The sequence below is a fragment of the Erinaceus europaeus genome, chromosome 13, assembly GCF_950295315.1.
Source record: "Erinaceus europaeus chromosome 13, mEriEur2.1, whole genome shotgun sequence".
NCBI classification, from domain to species: domain Eukaryota; kingdom Metazoa; phylum Chordata; class Mammalia; order Eulipotyphla; family Erinaceidae; genus Erinaceus; species Erinaceus europaeus.
In genome coordinates, this window is record NC_080174.1 from 79,835,633 (window position 1) to 79,854,149 (window position 18,517).

The window sequence follows — 18,517 nt, forward strand, 5'->3', positions numbered from 1 at the left end:
AATTGTGTGGAGTTGTACCCCTCCTACCCTATGGTTTTATTAATTTATCCTCTCTTAAATAAAAAAAAATATTTGCAGTCTGTGGACAAATTAAGAAAAAGAAAGCACATTTAGAGCAGAAAAAAAATAATCCAAATCCAATATATTATGGATTAATTAAGGTTGCAATATGACTCGTGCAAGCACTCTAGCGCAGTCCCTTAGCTCATTGCTGTATTTCATAAGATGAAACTTGGTTTCAAAGACAAGAATTAAATTATTTGCAAGCATTTCCAATGGAGGGAGTAGGGACAGAGACTCTAGAGTGAGATAGGTGTGGAATTATACCCGTGTCATCTTATAATTTTTATATCAGTATTAAATCAAAATAAAATATTAAAATATATTTGGCTAAGGTAAAAAAAGACTAAGTTCCAAGTGAGATTTGGGGTTTTATGCATATCATTTTATGTTACATATTGTTTCTATTATTAAACTTTTTCTGTAACTACAGCCCAAGAACTATATTCCTTGAATACCTGAAGCTGAATAAACCCTGAAGGAATATCTATTATAGAAAAAGCCAAAATAAAAGATGGTTTCTAGGAGAGATGATCCTGAAATACCAAGAAGGCCTTAATCTAACATATGGATTTAGTTCATCTCAACAGTTTTAGAATTATAGGAATTAAGAAAAAATGAATATTACCTATATTGTATAATATATTGCTTTTTTCCATATAAATAGAAATACATTAATTGTCTGGTCTGAACTCTTTTTTAATCTACTTCAATTCTGATTTTATGAGGAAATGTTGATTATAGGATTGTTGTTATCACAGGGATAAGTCTCAAGTTTCCCCCAAGATATATGTCAGAATACCTCACCCTTCACTAAACAGTCATCCTCCTCTAACATTGAAAACTAGAACCCCACTTCCCATTTTGCAGGAACTTGAAGAAATACTTAGATTGACACATTACTTGGAATCTTTCTGCTATTCTTAAGAATGTCAAAAACTAGAATCCAATATAAAATAAGCCAAGGACTTGAGGCTAAATTCTTCAGTAATAACTGAAGATGAGGATGTTTTTTTAACTATCATGAAATCATTTGACCTCCACATTGCACCAAGATGATCAGTCACCAACTATCCTAAAGGTAGACAGACTGATTGCTAGATAAGTAAATTCCAGATGAATAAAAAAATACTATTGATGTGAAGAAAGGAACTGATGTTTTGAACTGTTTAACTTTGTTTTATTTATATGGTTAGTGGTCTTCAGATTTCAAGGTTGATATTCTATGGAAATTTTTCTGAATATTTACTTTTTGAGACAAGTTTCCCAAACTCCAAACCACTAAAGTCCATAACACTAAAATTATTATATAACTGTCTAGAAATTCAAATATAAGGGATATCTTCAAAAGAACTATTCTCAAATTTCACTCCAACAAATAATGCTCATTGTGGTGACAGATTCTAAGAGTAGAGGAAGTACAATGTATGTTCTCTGAAGTCTCTACACAATTGGCATACCTATTATCATTTTGATATTCCTTCTATTCATAGAAAGAAGGAATGGATTAATGCAAGGCTTACATTTTGCAGAATCTTAAGTCTCTTGTACCAGAGAGAATGAATTTGATAGTCGTATCCTTAAGCAAGGTCTTGGGATCTGGCCTTGTTGCTGCTCACCTTCTCTCTCTCTCTCTCTCTTAAAATTTGTTGGTGATTTAATATTTATTTACAAAATTATGAAATAAAAGGGGTATAATTCTTCACCATTTCCACCACCAGATTTATGTATTCCCTTTCATTGGAAGCTACAATAGTTCTCCTGTTTGCAGATATGGGTTGAATATGTTTTCTGTAACTATCAGTCTATATTCATATATGCATGTCCTTTTTTATGCTTTTGTGATTTCTTTCTTTTTTTCATTTTTTCTTTATTGGGGCATTAATATTTTACTATCGACAGTAAAATTCAATAGTTTGTACATGGATAACATTTCCAAGTTATTCACTTAACAATACAACCCCTCTAGGTCCTCTGCCTTCATGTTCCAGGACCTGAACACTCTCACCCAGCCACCCCAGAGTCTTTTACTTTAGTGCAATACACCAACTTTATTCCAATTTCTGCTTAGTATTTTCTCTTCTGATATTGTTTTTCAACTCCTGCCTGTCATTGAGATCATCCCATATTCATCCTTCTGTTTCTGACTTATTTCACTTAATATGATTTCTTTACGCTCCATCCAATATGAGCTGAAAATTATGAAATCAACATTTTTAATAGCTGAGTAGTATACTATCATGTGTATATACTGCAACTTGCTCAGTCAGTCATCTGTTGTTGGATTGCTTCCAGGTTTTGGCCATTACAAATTGTGTTGCTATGAACATAGGTATACACAGATCTCTTTGAGTGGTTGTGTTTGTTTCCTTAGGATATATCTTCAGAAGAGTAATTGAAGGATGATAGGGTAGGTCCATTTATAGTCTTCTGAGAGTCCTCCAGACTGTTCTCCACAGTGGTTGGACCAATTGACATTCCCACCAGCAGTGCAGGAGGGTTCCTTTGACCCAACAACCTCTCCAGAATTTGATGCTATCTTTTCTGATTTATGGCGTTCTCAAAGGAGTGAAGTGGTATCTCATTATTGTCTTTATTTTCATTTCTCTGACAATCAATGACTTGGAGCATTTTTTCATGTGTTTCTCTGCCTTTTGGATCTCTTCTGTGGGGAATATTCTGTCCATGTCCTCTCCCCATTTTTGGATGGGGTAATTTGTTTTCTTGTTGTTGAGTTTGGCAAGATCTTTATATATTTTGGTTATTAGCCTCTTGTCTGATATGGCATGTGAAGATCTTCTCCCATTCTGTGAGGAGTCTCTTTGTTTGGGTATTGGTTTCTTATGTTGTGCAGAAGCTTTTTAATTTGATGTAGTCCCATAGCTTTATGTATACCTTAGTCTTCTTTGTAATTGGATTTGTTTCATTGACGATGTCTTTAAAATTTATGTAGAAAAGAGTTCTGCCAATATTTTCCTCTAGGTATCTGATAGTTTCTGGTCTCACATCCAAGTCCTTCATCCACTTGGAATTTATTTTTGTGTTTGGTGAAATATAGTTGTTCAGTTTCATTCTTCTGCATGTTTAAACCCAATTTTTCCAACACCTTTTGTTGAAGAGACTCTGCTTTCCCCATTTAATAGTCTGGGCACTTATGTCCATAGGTGTGGGGGCGTACTTCTGGGCTCTCAATTCTATTCCACTGGTCAGAGTCTCATTCCCCCCCTTTTTTTTCTTATGGACCTGCTTTCACTTACTTTCTAAGTCATGCCTAAATATTAGTACATCTGAATGTCCTTCTTCTTTCCCCTCTTTTCTCTCTGAGTCCTGATGAAGTTGGAGTTCAGAAGCCTCTGGTCATCTTCCCCTATCATTTTTCCCTCCCTGGCAGTATGGACCAAAATTCTTTTTGAGGTACAGAAGGTCGGAGTTCTGGCTTCTATAATTGCTTCTACACTGGACATGGGCATTAGCTGTTACTACCATCTTGTTTCTATCTTTCACTTGTGGGGTAAGTCTCTGGAAAGATGAAATTCTGGGACAAATTGATGAGGTTGTCTTCCCAGGGAAGTCAGGATGAAATCATCTGCAAATAGGTAACTGAAAGCAGGACAATTTGATTAATAAACAGGAACCAAAAAGTAGGAATAGAGCAGATGAGAATAGGAATCTTAAGGTAGAAATAAGCTAAGAATTCTATTTTAGGTATGTTCCTAGGGGACCATGACTTTCATATTTTTTGCTTGAATTTGATAGCTAACATGGAGGTGAACAAAATTATGACAAAAATGGTGTCAGAGTTGAGAAAGTTGATTAGGGCAAAAATAGCTCTCAAACTTGAAAAAAAATCCATGTTAAAATTAACTGTTTACCCTATTGACCTGACCTAGAGTTTGTATATATTTATATTTAGTACTGGAGTCTGCAATTACAGTGCTACTGTGAAAAATATAATGTGAAAAGACTGTTAAAATGCCTGTTTTAACACTAGCATAGTTCTCCCTAATTCAGGGGTGATCTTAACAGTACCTGTAATAATATTACATAATATTTATATAAAATACTTGAATATTTTAGTTAAATTATATAATATATGCTATTACTTCATCATAAAATGTTTTTTATCAAAGAAGAAATCTAAAATGGACTCTATCTATAGACACAAGAAATACTTTTTCACTTCAATGTTTCTTTTTCTTACTCAGAACCTTTGCTAAACAGCTGTAAGTCAACTTTTAAAGCAAAAGAAACAGAGGGAAAGATACCACGGCACCAAAATCTCCTCAAAAGCAGTGGGGAAAAGGCTTGAACCTGGATCATGTGCATAAAAGGGCAAATACTCCCGGTTCAAGCCCCACACTTCCCACCTATCAGGGAGAGTCGCTTCACAGCCAGTGAAGCAGGTCTGCAGGTGTCTGTCTTTCTCTCCCCCTCTCTGTCTCCCCCCTCCTCTCTCCATTTCTCTCTGTCCTATCCAACAACAACAATAATAACTACAACAAGGGCAACAAAAGGGAATAAATAAAATAAATATTTATTTAAAAAGAAGGGGGTGCAGATACTGTTTCCAGGTGAGCTGTCTTGCCAGCTTAAAAGTCATATGAAATCATTCATTTCCAGGGCTTTTCCACAATTGGTAACAGCAGAGAGAAACTGAAACAACTGCTTCTCGTCATATGTCATATTATAAACACTAAGTCAACTTTGTCTTTTCCCTTTAAGAAGTCTATGCTCAGAATTGCAATCTTAGAAGCTTTTAGTTTCAATAGTAGATACGGCTTGGTTAGGAGGTTATTTGCTCTCGAGGTAGTGGGGATCATGCTGTTTTCTTTTTTTACCCCTGGCATTCATTCAAGCTCTCAGAGGTTAGTTAGTGACCAGCAAATCCTGTAAAAACAGAAATCATTACCTAATAAAACACCAAGAGTCTTTCCAGGCCTCAGGGTGAGTAACACCCCTGCCCTTTCTAATTCTCAGACCACATTCCAAGTGCAAAATGGAATCGTTTTTGTTTTCAAAGTGATGCTAATTTATTAGCCATGGTGCAAATGTTGACTGTGGTAATGGGACTTCAAAAATGAATGTCTACAGTCCAGAAAGCTTGAGGGGAAAAAGTGAAATCAATTGAAAGATGAACAATGTCCAGTAAAGTTCTCCAGATCAAACTGATTATACTCAGCAGTTCATAAACTCATTCACTCACTTTCTTTCTCATTCACTTTTTTTTTTAATTTTTATTAAGACCATTTAGAGTCTAGGAACTTCATGGTTGCTAGGAGAATGTGATCTGTTCTCTCATGGAAATTCCAGTTGAATTAGGATATATATATATATATATATATATATATATATATATATATGTATATATAGTCAAAGGCAAGTCTGTAGCTTCACATGATTGTAGTGGGAGATGGCAGAAAAGCATTGCTGTGATCAAGGAAGTAGCACAGTAGGTAAAGCACTGTCCTTTCAAGCATGAGGTCCCAAGTTCAAGTTCATTCTCCACCATAGCATATGCTAGAGGGATATTAACTCATTATACCTCTATATCTTAATCATTAATTAACACAGAGAGACAGACATTGTGGGAAGGGGAGATAGTATAATGGCTATGCAAAGAGACTCTTTGAAGACTGAGGATCTGAAGACCCAGGTTCAATCCCCCACATCACCGTAAATCAGAAGTGAGCAGTGTTCTAGAAAAAAAATGCATTACAACAGTAGAAGATGCCATGAAGGCATGAAAACATTGTAAGAAGAGTCATCTCAAAAGATGATTTCCAGAAATTCAGTGAAATAAAACTTTAGATTTTCCAAGTAATAATTAGTAGTGAATGTGCAAAAAAAAAAAAAAACAGAACAACAACAAAAAAAAAAACCCACAGTTCACAGGTTTCTTAAATTCTATATTGAATGGTTCCTCTCTCAGGATATCTCCCACGTTTTGTTTAGTGTGTGTATGTTATGTGTTTGTTTGTTTTCCCTTGAGGGGCTTAAGTCTTTAAAATTCTCACACAAGAGAAAGACAATAGCTACCTTAAGCAGAAAAGGAATTTACTGGAAAGAAAGTGGGGACCCATTTCTTTAACAGAAGCTAAGAGAAATAAACTTAGGAAGCAGCAACATGTAGAGTCAGGCAGCAGAAACAGACAAAACGCTGACCAGAAGCAATTAGGCCTTAAGTTCGTTTGAGAGGATAAAAACTATTCCAGCTTTTAGGTTCGTGATTAGTCAACAATTTGTTTGTCTATATATATTAACTCTTTTTTCAGCCACCAGGTCCCAGATGCTAACATGATGCCAACAGGCCTTCCCTGGGCAGATGGCCTTACCAAATGTGTCCTGGAGCCCTGCTTCCCCATAAACCCACCCCACTAGGGAAAAAGAGATACAGGGTGGGGATATGGATCAACCTGTCAATGCCCATGTTCATTGGGAAGCAATTACAGAAGCCAGACCTTCCACCTTCTGCACCCCAGAATGACCCTGGGTCCATGCTCCCAGAGGGATAAAGAATAGGGAAGCTATCAGGGGAGGGGATGGGATACGGAGTTCTGGTGGTGGGAACTGTGTGGAGTTCTGGACCTCTGTAGACACTTACTTTTCTGCTTCCAATATCCCCTTTGATGAATTTAGTCTTCCATTTTATTGCGTTTTATAAAATTAGTCCTCTAGAAAGGTACATCACATAAAATGTATCACTTCATACCCTTTTCAACCGATTGTTTAGTGGCTTTAAGCACATTTACACTATTATGAGATTGTCACTTTCACCTGTTTCTTAAGGTTTTTCTTATTTTGCAGAAATGAAACTGTTTTCATATTAGACACTAACTCCTCATTTTCTCCCTTCAAGCTCCTCAGAATCTGTCCTATTTGTTTATTTATCTCCTTTTGGGGAGTCCCCTAATTTGTGTGGTCCTGGAGGAAATCACTAATTCCTGTGACACTTCTCTCATTGCCCAAATCAGCCTGAGGGTCTAAGGTGACCTAAATTGAGTCAATTTCCCACTCTCCCCTTGAGAGTTCCTATATTCAGTAAGGCATTTAAGTAATGGAAACTTGGTCATTGAAGGTGTAGGAACAAATGACATGCCCAGTAACACACAACTCATTCAGTGGAAGAGCTGAAGTATCAACCCAGAGAACTACTGAAATTGTGAGCTGCAATACAGTCATTTGTTAAAGTAGACATTTGGTGAGTTCTTTCACATATTAGGTCATAGGATTCAAAGAATACATAAGCAAAGTTGCTGTTCTGATAAGTATGACCAGGAGTTGCAGTGCAGTTAAACAGCCACATCTACAAGATTGAATAAGAGTTAACAGACAGATTAACTTTTCTTCTTCTCCTTCCCTTTCCCTTCTCCTTCCCCTTCCCCTTCCCCTTCCCCTTCTCCTTCTCCTTCTCCTCCTTTTCCTCCTTCTTCTCCTCCCTTTAGCTGAAGTGTGCCAAAGGATTCTCCAAGGACCTATGTTGGAGTCAGTCCTAGAGATATTCAAAGGTACTGAGGCTTGAGAGGCTGCAAAGTCCCATGAACTATAAAAAAGGTAAAAAATTGCTGACATACAAAGTGAAAATGACATATAAGCAGAAAGGAGTCAGAATAATTACTTTAGTTGCAGATTGGGGAGGGGGAAATGAAAGAAGAAAGGAGGAAGAACCTCTTAGGGCATACAAAGAGCATCTTACTTTTTAAAAGGATGTCCCACAGCTGAGAGTTTTAAGACAAAAAGAGATAATGTTTGTGATTCATTAATGTATATTGTTTATGAATTTTTTAGCTTTTTATTTATGATTATTAGTTGGTAACAAGGTTGTAAGATCACATTGTATAGTCCCATGTCACACCCACCACCAGTGTTGTCTGTACTCCCACCCTCTCACATCCCAAAGAGAACCACTATCTTTCTCACACGTCTTAGAAACAGTTTGCTTGCTTCTGTTTACTTTTTTTAGGTTCACATGTATCAGTTCTCTAAATTCCACATATGAGTGAAACCATCTGGCAGTTGTCTCTTATTCCTGTTATTTTATAATTGTGTAAGTCAGTATTAAGTTGCTAATAAAATATTGTTGGTGCATATATTTTGTTGTGGCATAGTAAATCTAGAGCATGAGGTAAAAAGAACAGAGAACCACCTTACTAATGGCTTTTACTAATGTTTCCGTTTCCTACCAAAAATGGTCTCTTTCCATTGGCTAGCTATAGTGCAATCTCTACATTAACAAATCTTTCATTGCTACTATTTGTTTTTTGCCACCAGGGTTACTGCTAGGGCTCTGTCCTTGCCGAATCACACTACTTCTGGCAGATTTCTGTCCTCTTCGTTGCTACTACTTACATAAATGGAGTAAGGTAGTGTATGGGAATGGGATGGCGAAGTGCAAGAAGACTGATTCCCTATGATCAGCAACATGCCTATTGCTAAAACAATAAGCTCATTGAGAATGTCCTTGCAATGAGTGCCAGGTGAATAAATTACCTATTATTAGACTTTAACAAGTTGTAGATGCTTTTGTGTCCTCCTTTCTTGAATAACACTTGCTGTCTGTTAACTATGTATCAACGTCAGAAACACTGGTCTTATCAACATAGAAGAATAGAAAATCTGTGAGGGAAATACTTTCATATAGAGTATTAACTAAAAAAAAAAAATTTTTTTTTTTAGCATGTTGACAAAATATCACCTTACCTATACTTAGTGGTATGGTAGTAACATTTGACTTTCATTTCCAGTTTAATATAAGCTTTAAGTCAGGAAACACTGGGGTGTAATACCTCTCTTACGTAGGTGATTGCCTTGTTTAGTAGATAATTTCCTGCCACCTAAGAGACAAATTGGCAGGGCTAGTTTAAAAAAAGACTTTTTTTTAAAGTGTATATTCCAATCACAATATTTTAGTCCCTTCTGATAATGAGATTCTACGACGCAAAACGACTCTGAGAAGGATATTTACTTTTGCAAGATTTCCTGACCATGATTAAATAATTTTCTCAACTATAAAGAAAATACTAAAGAGATTTCTCGTATTGGAACAGAAACTAATAACAGTTGTATCTTGTGCATTCCCAAATGTATAACTTAAGTTTTCCCTAAGTGATTTTTTTATTGACAAAACCATAGGATAAAAGGGGTACAACTCCACACAATTCCCACCACCAGAATTCCATATCACATCCCCTCACCTGATAGTTATCTTATTCTTTATCCCTCTGGGAGTATGGACCCAAGGTCATTGTGGGGTGAAAAAGGTGGAAGGTCTGGTTTCTGTAATTGCTTCCCCGCTGAACATGGGCACTGATAGGTCGATCCATACTCCCAGCCTGTCTCTTTTTTTTCCTAATGGGGTGGGGGCCTGGGGAAGTGGGGCTTCAGGACACATTGGTGTAGTTGTCTGTCCAGGGAAGTCTGATTGGCATCATGGTAGCATCTAGAACCTGGTGGCTGAAAGAGAATTAACTTATAAAGCCAAAGAAGTTGTTGGCTAATCATGAACCTAAAGGCTGGAATAGTGCAGATGAAGAGTTGGGGAGTCTTCATTTTGTAGATAGATAGTAGACCTATTTTAGTTATATTCCAAAGGGCCCATGACTATGCTAGTTTTTTTTTTCCCTGAGCCTGAAATCTGATATGCAGGTGGATCCAAGTTATTGTCTGAGGAGATGATATCATGGCTGGAAAAAGGACCAGAAAACTGTATCAGAGAAGAGAGTAGCTCCCAAATATGGAAAAAGTATATAAATATTGTTGACTGTAAACCCCATCGATTTGATCTGATCTGGAGCCCATATTCAGCTTAGGAACCAATGTGACTCCTGCATCCCTGTAGATCTTAGCTCCCATTCTGTGGTCATGAGTAGGAACATTCCAAATTGCCCCAATTTCAGGACCCATCTTCCTCAGGTGGAACATAGAGTATGTTGTCCAGCACCCTTTTAGAGGATAAAACATTCTGTACCATTGTTGATCCAGTTGAGGGCAAGGTCCTATGGTGGCCCACAAAGAGGTCTATTGTGTTGTTCCTGATAGAAATGATTGGTAACAATGGAGACAGAGATTTGTTTGAGGTCTAGGCCCATCATGTCTTTTTAGGAATCTCAGGACTCCCTGACTAGGGCCCCCACTGATGGAGTAGTCTGATAGTGACTAAGTCATTGTTAAAGTATGCAGCTTTTGGAGTCCTTGATTTGATAAGGTTAGCTTTGGAGTGAGTGAGGGAAATGTAAAAGAAGTAGGTGAGGAGGGTATCTAAGTCTAAGTAGACACTATTTCATTACGAACTTGTTACTGACTCACTACAGACTATTGTTTACTTTTGCTTTCAGGTATATATTTTGCCCTAATATATGGATACATGTGAACATATACCCTATCTCCTGGGAACTAGTCTATATATAGGTTTTGGGACTTTGTTAGGAAGTGAACCACCTGAAATGGAATTAGAGAATCCCATTAAATAAAAGGTCTTACCAGAGAAATGAGGCTGAAGGGTAGATGTTCCATGCCTGACATCTCTGGACACATTCTGAAGTGAAGCATGCTGAGGTGCTACTCATTGCATTAATTAGGTTGGGATCAACAGATACAGTATCATTTGGTATGAATTGAGAGAAGCATGCAGGAAAGTGAGCCCCACCCTAGAGTTTCCAGGACTGGGGGAAATACAGGCTCTCTAGAGGAAGAGGGAGGTTCCTGCTGTCTTAAGGTTTAAGAAGGCAATAGATAGTTATTGCTGTATTCAAATTATTTGGCAATTACGTTAACTCTGAAAATCACTTTGTTAGGATTTGCTGTATCTACACAGCATTACCATAATTTATGTCCTTTGTCATTATTTGTTTATAGTTATGTCTTATAGAGTAATGCCACCAGTTGCTTTTGTTCTCCCTGGTCTAAGCTTTAAAGAGAGTCAACATATCAACATATCAAAGACTCAGCTTATGTTCAGTGCATTAAAATTTTGAGACATTCAATCAATTTTCTCCTTATGTTAATTAAATTCAATAGTGATTTATAGGACTACAAGTTAATAGGAGTGTACATAAACACCATTCCCACCACCAAAAGATTGTGTCCCACCCATATGTTCAAGAATATCATGACTGAGATCTATAAATCATCTATTCAATAATTATACACAATAAAGAGTTGAGGACATAGTTTTGCTGTTATGTGGGCATAACGAGCAAGGTGTGTTCTTGCCCCATTTCTTATGTCTAGATCAACAATAAAGGACTCCTTATATTAGTCACTAAAAGATCTACATTGCTGAAAGGCTATTTCACCCACCTAGTAAGTGTTTACTTTAGGTTTGCTTTTGTTCATTTTTCTGCCTCTATTTAGATGACTGGATGTCCTTTCTAGTGTGTGTGTGTGTGTGTGTGTGTGTGTGTTGTGTGATTTTAATCTATATCTACTTGTGGGTAAATGCCTTATTTACATTTCTTTTTGTTTTGACCCTCCTGTATGCCTCACTTCTGGATCAGTCAAAGAGACTGATACATAAAAGTCTAGATGAATTCATTTTAACCATGATTTTTATCCAGCATGAGCGCTAAGGTAGGAAAATGAACAAAACAGAAATAGGCAGGGGCAGATCAGACAAATGAAATGGTAAATTAATCTCTGATGAAGAGGGTTTTGAAAACGAAATGTCAGGAAGTCAACATGAATGATCATGAAGAATCTCACCATCTGGACAGTGGACAAAAGAATAAACCAATAATTACAGTAGAAGTTTTGTTCTGAAAGCGAGGTTCCTAAAGCAATAGCGTGTTGAACATCCCTGGGGAACCAATTAGAACACACATTCTCAAGACCCACCCCATTATCTACTGAACCAGAATCTCTGAAACTTTGGGTCCAGCAACCTGATTTAATTGTCTCTCCAGGTGGTTCTGATGATGACGCATGCAGAGAACCCTGGTGAGAAACTGTGAGCACTGCACAGAACACAAAGGGCTAATTAACCTGCTATGGAGTCTTCAAAGCAGACTGCAATGGAAAGATGACACCTGAGGATTTTTATCACATAATTTCTATTCTTCTATTTTAAGACTATTAAAAAATACAACATTATTTTAATTTCTTCATATGTACTTTCTCAATTCTTGCAATGGCTGATAAAAATAACAAGAAACATGAAGCATGTCAGATGAAGAAGAATGTGAAGATGAAATAGACATTACAGAATATAACTAAAATCTCTCTCCTGTTAGAGAGTGGGCAGATCTTGGACTTTGAAATTCATTAATCTCAAGTGAGGGGCTCTTGGATAAAGGAAATAAAAATATCATATGGTTAGTTAAATTTGAATGTCTGGAAAATAATGATGACATAAGGATTATTCATGAAATATTTAGAATGTACTTATACTATATATATATGTGTTTATAATATATATATTTACTTAATTTCACTTGCACCTAATCAATATTTTACCTGGCAACTTGAGTCATATATGATCAATAATTTACCTTAAGTTGGGGTAGATAATAATAATCATGAATACTGGTTTAGTCATTTATCATCCACTACATGAAAGTACATAAGGATTACCCTATGAAGTATTCACAATATCTTCGTAAAGTGAGTACTCGTATTTTTTTCTTTATACCCACAGAAAACTGAGGTGTGAAAGTTGAGCTGTCAAATTAGTAGAAGCAGGATTTGAATCGATACCTAAACTGATAGTAAGAAACAATGTTTTATTCAGGCTCTATTACTTTTCCTATACTGTAATTTATTTAGCCCTGAAACTTAGCTTTATTTCTTTTAGTTTAGTATGAAATTAATTGAGACTATATATTGCTCTGCAGCTATTGTTAAACACTAAATGTTTGTGAATTTATTTTGCGCAAAGTAAAACAAAAAGCTAACAAATGTGTGTGTGTGTGTGTGTATGTGTGTGTATGTGTGTGTGTGTGTGTGTGTGTGTGTGTGTGTGTGTGTGTGTGTATTTCAAAAGAACATTAAAGTCTTGGAAAAGAAGGCTGCATACTATGTCTTCATATTTACACATCATGTTTTATATACAAGTGATATATTTAAACTATTTGCATTGTGCTATGGAATTTATATATGTTCAATTAATAATACACACTTTAATTACTATTTCTATTTATGAAATATTCAATCATTTGTAAAATATAAGATGCATATCTCAGTTATTATCACTAGTGAAACAGATACCCACATACACAAATACAATTTTTTAAATGTGCAGTATGCACTCTGCCAAGTCTCAGCTGTTTTCAACAAGCAGAGCTTAAATCCTAGAGCTGTAAAAGCTTTAGTACTTGACACTTTTAGGACTGAAAAAGGAACGAAAATCTCTTGAGAGTAAAGTTTTCTAATACAGTTATCATTAAGAGATTTCAAGGATCAAGGAATTTACTATATCTTCAATATATCAAATTGTCCTGCCCTAGTCTCAACTGATGCTTGTATTTGAGAAAATGAGAAAAAGAAAAGTTATCATTCAGTGAAATTAAAAGAGCATCAACAATTTTTTTATTGTCCAATGAGCTAAAGGTACCACAGTGTCACAGAAGGCATTTTCATTATATCAACATCTTTGAAAAGATAAGGGGGGCAGGCAGTAGCCCAGCAGGTTAAGTCCACATGGTACAAAATGAAAGAACTTGCCTAAGGTTCCCGGTTCAGGCCCCTGGGTCCCCAACTGCAGGGGTGTCACTTCACAAGCAGTGAAGCAGGTCTGCAGGTGTCTATCTGTCTCTCCCCCTCTCTGTCTTCCCTTCCTCTCTCCAGTTCTCTCTGTCTTATCCAACAACAACAATAATGACAACAACGATAAACAACAAGGGCAAAAAAAAAGGGGGGGAAATAGCTTCCAGGAGCAGTGGATTCATGGTGTAGGCACTGAGCCCCAGCAATAACCCTGGAGGCAAAAGAGAAAGAAAGAAAGAGAGAGAGAGAGAGAGAGGAAGAAAGAAAAAGTAAGATATGGTAATGTTCCATGCTTTGCTACAGGGAGGCCTAGAATGATGGCAGGTGCATCATAGAACATGCACCTTTTCAAAACATATAAAGTTATAAGGATGATTTTTATCTTTTAATCATTTTATTAAGGAGACAATTATTTATAGTACACATGAGTATAATTTCTCATCTCTCTGTGATGAGTGTTTGCAAAATATTTTCACCACTAATTTAAGTTATTTTTCACCATTATGCAAAAGGATGAATTAAATATTATAGTCTATTTTCCCCATGATTCTTCCTAAAAATGAATTTTTGAGACACACATGTTTCTTGGAAATATCTATGACAAAAATTATTTTTTTTAATTTTTATTAGTGATTTAGTAATTATTAACAAGGTAACAGGGGTATAATTCCATACAGTTCCCACCACCACAGATCCATGCTACATCCCCTCCATTGGAAGCTTCCCTGTTCTTTACCTTGCTGACAGGATGGACCAAAATTCTTCATGGGGTGCAGAAGGTGGAAGCTCTGGCTTCTATAATTGCTTCTCTGCTGGACATGGACAATGGCAGGTCAATCCATATTCCGAGCCTGTTTCTGTCTTTCCCTAGTGGGGTAAGACTCTGGAGGGGTGAGATTTGAGGACACATTGGTGAGTTCATCTGCACAGGGAGGTCAGGATGGAATCATAGTAGCTTTTGTAACTTGGTGGCTGAAAGGCACTGAGACATAAAGCAGAGCAAATTGTTTAACAGGAACCCAAAGATAGAAACAGAGCAGATGAAATTATGGGTCCTCTGGTGGGCAGAAGCTAAGGAGTCTGTTTTAGGTATCTTCCAAGGGGCCATGACTAAAAATTTTAATACAATCGACAAAGATTACATTTGTTCTAAACACCCAAATTGCACCATAAGCACTTAGTGACATTCATATTCTTTTCTCATACATTTCCACAATTGAAATTGATTAACTATAATTAATTAACAGCATAGTTAATTAACTTTTTCATTTAATTTCTGTTTCTGTGGAGTATTAGCTTTCTTTCAGTGAAGGATATATGTCTCTCTCTTAATAATGCATTTGGGGGCTGGGCAGTGGCACACCTAGTTTAGTACACATACTATGTGCAAGGATCTGGGTTTAAGACCCTAGTTCCTACCATCAGGTGGAATTTTACCTCACAGAGGTAAAGCAGTGCTATATGTAGTTTTCTCTCTCTCTCTTTCTCTCTCTCCCTCCCTCCTCACTTATCTCCCATGCCCTCTCAATTTCTCTCTGTCCTATCTAATATAAAATAAATAATAAAAGGAGGATTTAAAAATACTGTATTGAGGGACTGGAGACATAGTTAATCAGATAAGGCATGTGCTTATCAATGCACAAAACCTGGTTTTGACCCCTAGCACCCCATGGAAGATACTAAGGCACTGGAGGCAGCTCCAGTGGTGTGGTTTCTCTGTCTCTCTCTCTCTCTGTCTCTGTCTCTCTCTCTCTCCCCCCTCACTTAGTCTGAATTAAAAAATTTCAAGAGCAGTAAAATTGTCCATATGAATGACTTTATGTTACTCTCTATCAATAGGTGTATATATATTTATATATCTACATATTGTCTAGCATGACATTTAGTATATATCAAGTATACAATAAATATATGAAATGAACATTTATTAAATAGTGTTTGCATTGAATTGTACTTCACTTACAAGTAAAAGTTTGATTGTAAGTTCTGACTCTATACTATGCTTTATCTTCATTTAGACTTGTAAGAATCTGATTTGAGTTTTCTAGAATAGCAGAGAAATACCTAATAACTCATATCAGATTACCTCATAACTCATTCAGATTTTCACTTTGCACTCCATAAGATCTTTGGTCCACATTCCCATAAGGGTAAATGTTAGGGGAAGATAACCACAGGGTACTGAGCTCCAGTGACATTAGAACCTGGATAGAAAGAGGGAAACAGCAACAACGAATACAAAGTATGGACACTTAGAAGTAGTAGTTGTGACTTAGAAAGAAAGAAAAGGCAGGACCATAGAAAAAATGGGCAAATATATATATATAGTAGATATTTATAGAAATAATAGTAACCCATACCTGTGATCTTGGGAGAACTACTGTAGTTTCCAATGCATTCTAGTGGTGGGAACAGCATAGAATTATACCCATTATCTTATAATTTTGTAAATAAATATTATATCACTAATAAAAAATGTCATCTTATTTTGTAGATGTGAAAAGAACTCAGCTATAACAAATAAGTTGTCCAAAGTTCTATAGCAAAAAATGATTGGGTTAAAATTCAAATGTATTCTATCTTGGTTTATCCCTCTTATACTAATCCTTAACCTTTCATTTAGATCTCTTTCATGTAGTGTTGTAAAGTACTTCTGAGTCATGGAGTGTTCTGAAGGCAAGGATGGAAAGAAGGAAAAAATTTGCAGCTTCGTGCTAATTTCATCTAAGTGCCATCTTATATGTCAGGCAGCCTAACTCACACTGAGAAATCTACAATGTGTTTTTAAGTTTGAAGTTTGACTGATTGTTGAAGTTTGGGCTTGTCAGGAAAAAAGAGGTAGCATACAACTCAGGAAGATAAATATATCTATAAATCGAAATGTCTACAAATCTTCAGAAACCCAATTCCAGAGTTCCCAGAGTCATTTCTGTTTCTGTTTTCCTATATTATTCAAATGAACAAATAACAGATCTTTCCTCCTTTAATTTGTTATCAGATTGGAACAATCAATGAAGACATTTTTTCTTAGTGCTACAAATATGTTAAAATAAAGAACAGCAATTATGTGTTGTTGTTGTTGTTGTTGTTTAATCCAGTGTTTCCACAGTAAAGAATGTGGGGTGTTGGTTCAGTTTCTAAGAAAAAAGAGTACTTGAGATTCCACTTTTCCTGCATGGTCTACAGCACCTCTGTGATCAATTTTTCCTATTGGCATCCACTCTGACAAAGACTTTTTGGAGGAAAGAATCTGCATAAATTTAATAAATACATTGCGATGGGCCAGGCAGAACAGCACAGATTAAATAGAAGAAGAAATTTGGTTTTCAAATTCAAAAAAAAAAAAAACACATGGAGCTAGTTTCAGTCTTCCAGCTTGGGGAAAAAAAAAATCTACAAAGATTTACCTTTGTGTACCAGTCACAATTCTCATCCTCATGCAGCTCCTGATGTTGGGGTACATAAGGTGAGATTGCTTTATGGCCTAGTGAGAGGAATTGCATGCCTCTCTTGCCCGATAGGCTCAGCGGCTTCACATTCTTTTCTGAGCAATGACTCTAAGGTTCTAGAGGATTCCTTGAATTTTAGTAATTAAATGCTGCAGAGCAAACATTCTACTATAGACCTGAAGGAAAACTTTTGGAAGGAAGCCAACCATCAATTTTCTGATGGAAACTGGACAAGCCATATTCTGGCAATATGTTTCAGAGTCTGGTATGATATTTTCTAATTTCTCACAGAGTGAGTTCATGCATTAATGATGATTTGTCTGTATTCATACGGATTCACAACTTAATTTATTTCCTTTTTGTGGAAGTAAAAATTTAACTTTTAATTCAGTTTCAGAATAATTTGCTAGTCAGTACTACCATTGCTGCACATTTTTTAATTTATTTATAAAAAGAAAACATTGACAAAACCATGGGATAAGAGAAGTACAACTCCACACAATTACCACTACCAGTAATCCATATACTATCTCCTCCTCTGATAGCTTTCCTAGTCTTTATCCCTCTGGGACTATGGACCCAAGGTCATTGTGGGGTGCAGAAGGTGGAAGGTCTGGCTTCTGTAATTGCTTCCCCGCTGAACATGGGTGTTGACTGGTCGACATATTTCCAGCCTGTCTCTCTCTTTCCCCAGTAGGGTGGGGCTCCTGGGAAGCAGAGCTCCAGGATACATTGGTGGGGTTGTCTGTCCAGGGAAGTCTGGTCGGCATCATGCTAGCATCTGGAACCTGGTTGCTGAAAAGAGAGTTAACATACAAAGCCCAACAAATTGTTGGTCAATCATGAACTTAAAGGCTGGAATAGCACAGATGAAGAGTTGGGGGGTTCTCCATTTTGTAGATAGCTAGTAGGCCTATTTTAGTTATATTCCAAAGGGCCTGTGGCTATACTAGTTTTTTGTTTGTTTGTTTGTTTGTTTGTTTATTCATGTTTCCCTCAGCCTGAAATCTAACATGCATGTGGATCAAAGACATTGTCTGGGGAGATGATGTCATGGCTAGAAAAGAGACAGAAAGCTGGGTCAGGGAAGAGAGAAGCTCCCTAATATGGGAAAGGGGTATAAATATTGTTGACTGTAAGCCCCATCTATTTGATTTGGTCTGTGGTCCATATTCAGCTTAGGAGCCTATGTGACCTCTGCATCTTAGCTTACATTCTGTGGTCATGAGTAGGAACATTCCAAGCTGCCCCAGTATCAGGACCCATCTTCTTCAGGTGTAGCATAGAGTATGTTGTCCATCCTCCCTTCGGAG